At 52.4% G+C, this 7,615-nt stretch overlaps 1 long non-coding RNA gene across 1 annotated transcript; it reads right to left on the reverse strand.

Annotated features, from left to right (window-relative positions):
• Nucleotides 1-438: 438 nt before the first annotated feature.
• Nucleotides 439-2,192, reverse strand: LOC309650106. Its single transcript, XR_014257415.1, has 2 exons — nt 1,820-2,192; nt 439-830 (listed from the first exon to the last, which is right to left on the reverse strand). It is a non-coding gene; the product is annotated as an uncharacterized lncRNA (long non-coding RNA).
• Between the last annotated feature and the right edge of the window lie 5,423 nt (nt 2,193-7,615).

Raw genomic sequence — 7,615 nt, forward strand, 5'->3', positions numbered from 1 at the left:
CAGGCCTTGCAAACCTGTAAAGTAGGTAATATGTCTTGGACGCCTCTCATCTCTGCTTTTAGGGCTCTTCTACCAACGCTTTGGTCATCCTCCCCGATGTCTCACGGTTCTTTTGCTAACCCCTCATCAGATGGTAACTTAGTCCCTTTTAGGGGTTGGCACATTGTCACAGTAGACTCTTAGGGATGAGTAATCACTCAAGTTCAAAAGTGGTAAATCTCTAGTGGTGGCATTTCAGGCTTTGGGACGGGCCAATGGATGTGGGAGATGTTTTAGGAGGAGAGATGTCTTATCACGCTGTGCGGTGGTTGTGTATTTGCCACGACAGCGCTCCACCACAGAACTCCCACGTGTATATCATATGCTTGCATGTATCCTGTACAAATATAGTACTCACAAAACTCTCAAAATAAAAAGCAAACACATGTAACAAGCAGGTGGATTTTTAGAACATGCAACCTTTTTTAGGGAAAAAAAATTATGAAGGCATTTTCAGGGTTGAGTCTCATCATAAGGCATCCTCTCGAAGCTGGGAGAGAGGCATGCAGAAACACGAGTTTGTCATGGAAACGCCGACAGGGCTTCAGCAGAAGGATGCTCACAGGTGCAGCTTGGAATGGCACAGCCTCTCATGGCTTATTTACAACCCTGCACACTGAATGAATTCTCTTTTCCTGGTTCCTGGTCCCTGGAAAGTCAGCTGGCCTTCAGGGACCTGGGGGCTTCTTACCAGAAAGGTGGCTGTGTTTCTCTGGGTGGTGGTATTCAGACTTCTGGAGCACGGAATTGAGGGGGTCTTAGGACCAGGTTCACATCTGGGAGAAGGGCTCCTGGAGGGAATAGAGAAAGGAAGGAGGGGAGGAAGGAGGGAAGGGAAACATACTGATTCTAAATGCTAAGCACTTCTAGTCTCAGAAGCTTATAGCATCATCTTCATGTCTTTATCACCACCAGCTATAACCCAGTCAGTTATAAAATGTTATTTCCATGCAACAGGGAAGGAAACAGGCTGGCAGCTCCCAGAGTGGGAGCTTACACCTGCATCCTTGGGGAGACTAGGTGGCCGGGTGGTGTAAGGATTAGGAAGCTGACCCTGAACCCACCACTTCTGTTGACGCCAAAGCCCTCGAGCAGGGCACAAAGGCCCTCCCTTGACAGCAGAGAGAAAGCTAGGAAGGCAATTCCTCCTGGGAGAGGCTGTGTAGAGACCATCCTTGGGTCTGTCAAGGGGTAGATGACTGACCACAGACCCTGTGCTGTGGGCACTGGGTCCCTGAAGATAAGGGCTCTCTCTTCTTTTAGGCTGGGCCCCAGGAGTCCTGGCAGGAGCCAGAGAAAGCCATCAGCTGCTTTAGGAACCCCATGGGCAGGACCCGAGAGGCTGTGGTGAGGATGGTTGGGAAAGGGAAAAGGTGGCTTCTGCCTAGGGGAAGTTTCCATTTGGTGGGGAAAGTGTCATTCCTTAGGGGCTCCCAATCCAATACAACAAGAGCTCTGCACACGAGGAGTCCAAGGGAGACAGAGGAAAGAAGGCACAGTGCATACATTCCAAGGGCTCACAGTCTGGAGAGAGAAAGACCAGTTTCTTCCATCCTGGCCACAGCCTGCCCCACCCTGGACCGCGGCAAGAGCTGGGGTGAGATAGACCCCCCAGCCCTCTCCTGCGCACCTGCATGGCCTCAAAGCATCCTCCTGCAGCCCTTTCTGTCAGAGCTGCCGCTCCCCACGCCCCCCAACCCCCCAGGCCTGCAGCTTTGGCCAGGCCTAGCAGCTCTGCTGGGAGGCTGGTTTGCAATCAGGGCTGCTCCGATCGGCCCACCTTCCCTTCCCCACCAGGAGCCTTGGCAGCTTGGGAGACATTCCAGCGCTGGCTCTGACATGAATTTGCTGCTCCGTGCGCCAGGCGATCAGAGCTGAGTCCTCTCCCTTTTCCCTTGGAGGTGTTGATAGTAACAGTAGAGCCGAGCTGCCAAGTTGGCAGGAGAGCAGAGCGACTGTGCACTGCGGATGGAGGGGGCGGGGAGCGGCAAGCCGGCGGAGGGCTGGGCCAGAGAGACAGTTTGTTTATCCTGAGATCGAAAGGGGTCCCTCCAGTCTGGCAGCCAGCACCTTGCACGAGGAGGGGAGACTGCAGAAGAAGGTGGAGGCCCCAGGGGAGGCCTGGGACGGTGGTGCGGGGTGAGGCATCTGGGAGGCTCCCAGGAGTGGGTGCTGCCAGAGTCTGTGGGAGGGACCTTCTGGCTGGGCCCGAAGCCACCAGCCAGCCTGGCCCCCAGAGGGAGGATAGAGATCCACCTTTGTTCCCGCTGTGATGAAGCAGCTGTGGAGTTTCCAAACAGAAACGGACCTGGGGTGGGGAGCTGGGGAGCTGAAGCTGCCTCCTACCAAAGAGGACCTTAGGAGGGTACCCATGCTGTCAGTCAAACGGACCTGGGGCAAGTCATCTGACTTCTTTGAGCCTCAGAGATGGGTATCTATATATTTCAGAGCTTTGTGTGAGGCTTCAACACAGCAGTAATAACAATAACTTACCTACAGCTTACTGTATGGCAGACACTGTTTGAAGAGCTGTATGTCTGTGAATGTACTTAATCTTCCAATGACTTCATCAGGTGGGTGCTATTATTTTTCCCATTTTATTAATGAAGTAACTGAGGCCCAGAGAGGTTAAGTGACTTGCCCAAGGTCACAGAGCTGGTATCAAAGTTGGGCTTCAGCCCAGTCTTGTGTCACTTAGGCCATGTTCCCAGCCCTTACACAAAACTGCCTTCATAGTGCAACAGAATTCTCAGCACGGTGCCTGGCACAGAGCAAGTGTTTGTAAATGTGAGCTCTCACTGTGACTCCCCGAGAGCCGTTGCAGACAGGGGATCCAGGCTCCTGACATCCTCCACAGGGACTCCATGGGGCCCTAAGTTTGTCTTCCCTTCCATCTTTGGTCCGAACTACCTCGCTTATCCTAGGGGGGAAGATTCCTCCTTTGGCGTGAGAGCTGCTGGCCTTCCGTCTCCCCTCCTTCTGCCTGCCTGCCGCCTGCCCGCCCAACGCTGAGCGGAGCGGAGCAAAGGAATTCTCAGCTTCTAGTTACCCTCAGCCTGCAAAGAAAACATAGTCTGCTGTGTCTGCTGCCAGCTCGGCTCTGGTGACAGCCATAACCCATTTGCTCAGCGCCAGCCCCAGCCTGTGCTGTGAGTAGAGCCGGGAGCTGGACCCCAGTCTCCTGCAGGAGATCCTGGGCCAATCACTTCAAGGCTGGGCCTTAGGGGCTGGTCAAAGGGAAAGGCAGACCAAATGATTTCTTGAGGCCCTCTTGGCTCTAAGAGCTATGCCTGAAGGTTGGTGTGCTGCGTTCACAGCCTCTTCCTAGGGTAGGAAGTCCATTGTATAAACATGTTTCCCATACTTGACTGCCGGGGGGAGGATGGTCATTAGCGCCGCCTTGCAAATTAGTAACCAGCTTTCCAAGACAACTAAACTGTGCGACCGGCCACCCTTGCCTCTGAGGAGATACCAGGGAATGAAACCTTTGCCACTTTCTGGGCAGCCAAATCCGCCTCCAGTCAGTCAGCTGTGACGTCGTCAAACCAGAGCCAAGAGCCTGGACTACTGACTGCTTCCCAGGCCTGAGTTCCCCCCTGGGACAATTAAACCCCAGCCATCATGGGGGAAAAGAACTGCAGAGCAGATGTCTCAAAACAACACTCTTCGGCTTATGTGTGCTGGGAAGCGTTGTGGGTACGTTGGCTACAGATTCACATCCTAATTGTTTCCTTCACGCAATGACTGCTGACAGGAGGAGACCAGGTGGGGTTGGGAAGCTGGGGCTGAAATTTTGCCATGGATAATTCAGGAGGAAAGGAGATAGTCTACATTTTATACTTAGAACAGAGAAAGCAGGGATATGATGTCTGCTAGTTGGAAACCTTTAATTAAAGGAATGTTCAGTCCCCAGGGATCAGCTGGAGCACCGTGGCCAAGAATTATGAACAGAGAGGCTGTCACAACCCTATAACTCCCTCCTCTGCACTAACTACGCCAGCAGCCCTTAGGCACCTTTAGGCCTGGGCCAGGGAGCTGGAGGGGAGACCAAGGCTCCGAAGCAGAAGACAGGTCCTGAGGTGTTGCAAGGTGCACCCAGAAGGCAGTCGCCCATCATCACACAGGGCTGACCACTGTCTTGGCCTTTGAGGTCCAAAATATTGAACTTGCTTTATTGGAGATTTGCTTCTTCCTAGGAGAAGAATATTCTTCTGTTGTAACAGAAGTCAGAGAGAGAAAGGGCTGCCTTGCAGTCAGCTTGCTGACATATATCTGTTCTGTAAAGTTACAAAGGTCTTTATCCATTGCTTCCAGAGATGCATTTACTCTGTCCGACCTTGAGGGGCTCATATACAGTGGATGACAAAGAGTCTGGCGGGGCGCGGTAGAGAGGGGAGACCCCAGAGGAGTGGGGCGCCACTCCCTTCCTCCTGCTGCTGATTCCATTTGGTGACAAGCAGTAGTCAGAAGAACGGCAGGAAGTGAGGAGAGGTGAGAAGCAAAGAGCTGGAGCTGAAAGAGAGGGAGAGTTTACTGGGGGTGAGAGAATGAAGGTAAGAGCCCCAGGGAGCTGGGAGGAGGGATACTACGTCCAGGAGAGGGAGGGCCTCCCCCCCGGTGGGGATGGCAGGCAGAGGGCACAGGTCCCAGCCTTGACCTTCTTGGATGGGGTACATGGCAGGCCAGGCTGGAGGCAGGGAGATGCCCAAGATGGCCTGTAAGATTTCCTTCCCTCTGGAGGCCTCTGTAGAAATCCAGAATGGGTGAGCAGAAGTGGGTTGAGGTTCGATTTTCCTGAAGAAGCCCTGAGCTGGAGACAGGATGCGTTGACTCTGTATTTATTTATGAGGCTATCGATTTGAATGCAGCTTTTCCACAGGATCCCGAGGTCGCTGGAGTTGGGAGAAGAAACCTCTCACCAGTTAGCTTCCTTTGCCCTCTAGATATCAGGCGCTCAGATAGGCTGCCCCCACCCTCCCTTCATTCCTCCTCCTCCCTTCACCCCTTCTGCCCTTCACCCCTGTGCACCCTGAGTGTTGGGGGCCCCAGACAGCCCCTCTAGTTTCCTCTCTTTCTCAGGTCTGGCTGTTCTGGGTTCCTTCCAATATTTAGGGCACACTCCAGCACCCCAAATCCTAATAGAAGGGCATTGCTTCACTCAAGCATAGATGTTAAATTTCCAAGCTGTAAAAGACCTCTGAGATCCTCCCAGCAAAAACCTTTTGCTTTACTGAGAAGGAACAGAGGCCAAGGGGAAGTAATTTCCCCAAAGTTGCGCAAAGAGAGTGGCACAACCTGGACAAGAATGAGGCCAGGCCTCCTGATTCCCCTGACGAGAGCCCTTTGAGCTGTGCCACGTCGCCTCCCAGTCTGGCCCCTCAACCCAGAGGTGGGGATGCCCCTGAGCTGGGACTCACTCTCTGAGACCTTTGCCCCCTTTTGCAGTCTCCCAGCAGGGCCTCTCCTGAGTTTGTTTTGCACTTGACGATTCTTTGCTCTCAGTCTGCCCCACTCCAAAATAGGATTGAAAAAGTTCTATGTAACCACAGAGGAAAGTAGAGGCTGGTGATAATGACTCGGATTCTGCTCAGCCTCACCTCGCCTTAAACACCCTACATTCCCACCTCCCTCCCTACTGGCCACCTTTCATGAGGCCCCTCCCAGCCTTTGTGCCCCAACATCAGCCTTCAGGTGGGCCGAGATGCCCACGTCTACTCATCCTTGTGAAAGAAGATGGCTCTTCTCCCTCAGCCTTGATTCCAGAGCTCAGTCTGCCAGAGAGGCAGAAATAAGCCTTTCTAGGTGGGTAGAATACAGGAGACAGGCCAACACTGCACCAAGCCCCAGGGGCTGCCTCCCCATCTTTGGACACCCTGAAGTTTGGCCCAACCGAACATAGCTCTAAAGATGAGCACCAGGGCTTCCCTGGTGGCGCAGTGGTTAAGAATCTGCCTGCCAGTGCAGGGGACACGGGTTTGAGCCCTGGTCCGGGAAGCAACTAAGCCCATGTGCCACAACTACTGAGCCTGCGAGCCACAACTACTGAGCCCACGTGCCACAACTACTGAAGGCCAGGAGCCTAGAGTCTGTGCTCTGCAACAAGAGAAGACACTGCAATGAGAAGCCCGCGCACCGCGACGAAAAGTAGCCCCCGCTCGCCACAACTAGAGAAAGCCAACGCGCAGCAACAAAGACCCAACACAGCCAAAAATAAATAAATAAAATAAATAAATTTTAAAAATAAATAAATAAATAAAGATGAGGACCATTGCTCGAGGCAAGGTGGGCGTTCTGCCTTCTTAAGGTTGTCTATGTTATTGTACTTTTCCTTAGGTTCATTCTGGCATTCAGTGTTCCAAGGTTTAACCCCAACACGATTTACTGGCTTCATCTCTTCTTTCTTCCCTTCTCACAGGCTGCAGCCAAAAGGAATTCCATACAAGCACCACATTTTCTGCCTGTGGCCTGACTGTTCTGGAATGCCCTACCCTCCTGCTCCACACGTGCAGAAAACCCGTGTTCTAAGCCACTTTCCCTGATTCTAGCAGCTGACATCCATTGAGCTCTACCAGGTGCTGGACCCTGCACTTTATCTTCGCAATAACCTCAAAACTCCCCCCATTTCTCCATAAGTTACACGGCAAGTGGCAAAGTCAGGATTTGAACCCAGGCCTGTGGTCTCCAGGGTCTATACTTTCAGCCACTATACTTTATTACCTCTCAAGAAACGGCGACCCTTTCCAAAATTATCTTTCTCTTATCTAGGATTTTATCTGCATTTTCCTTTTCTCGCATCGCTTTTTGATTTTTGACTGCAACTACTTAGATCATATGCTTTCACTCTCTCACTAGACTGTGAGTCTTCAAAAGTAGGGCCTGGGTCACATTTGGTGTGTCCCCAGCATCAAGCTCAGTGCTAGCACATGGCAGGGGGCCATTCAATCTGTTTCCAATGAAAGAATGAATAAACGACCCAATGGATTTGAATCATAGTGAGGGCTAATGTCTGCCCATGGTGGAGCAGGGCGTTGGAACTAACTTTTCTAAAGGCCCCAGCTTCACATTTCCTTTCTAAAGGCACCATGGGAAATGAAGGGAACGGAAGCTTTTCATAGATGAGTGAGAACAGGAACGCAAACCCCTGCATGTCTGTAATTACAGAGCCTCTTCATGCCGGCTGCCGCTGGCAGCACGTTGGGGAACATGTTTTCAGTTAGTTCTCCAGGTTGGGAACTGCAGGTACTACCAATTGCTTTGTGTGAGCTGACATGGCTGTGAAAGGAAAAGAGAGAAGAGGATAATAAAATCTGGGAGCGATGGCTTTGCCAGGTGGAGAGAAAGGGCCTCCAGCGTGCATCCCACCTTCAAGACCCACTGGGCAGGGCAGAGGGGACTCTAGTCACCCTTTCTGTGCCAGACTCTTTTGGGATCAGGGACTCCACATGGAACAGCCCAGGGCAGGGTTGTCTCTGGCTGGGTTACGGGCAGGGTCAATCCACTGGGAGTCCTTCTAAGTTGAGAAGGGGTAACTAGAGGCTCTTGGGTGCAAGGCACTGGGCAGAGGAACTGGAGTGTG

Source organism: Balaenoptera physalus, assembly GCF_965194825.1.
Source record: "Balaenoptera physalus genome assembly, chromosome: 20".
NCBI classification, from domain to species: Eukaryota; Metazoa; Chordata; class Mammalia; order Artiodactyla; family Balaenopteridae; genus Balaenoptera; species Balaenoptera physalus.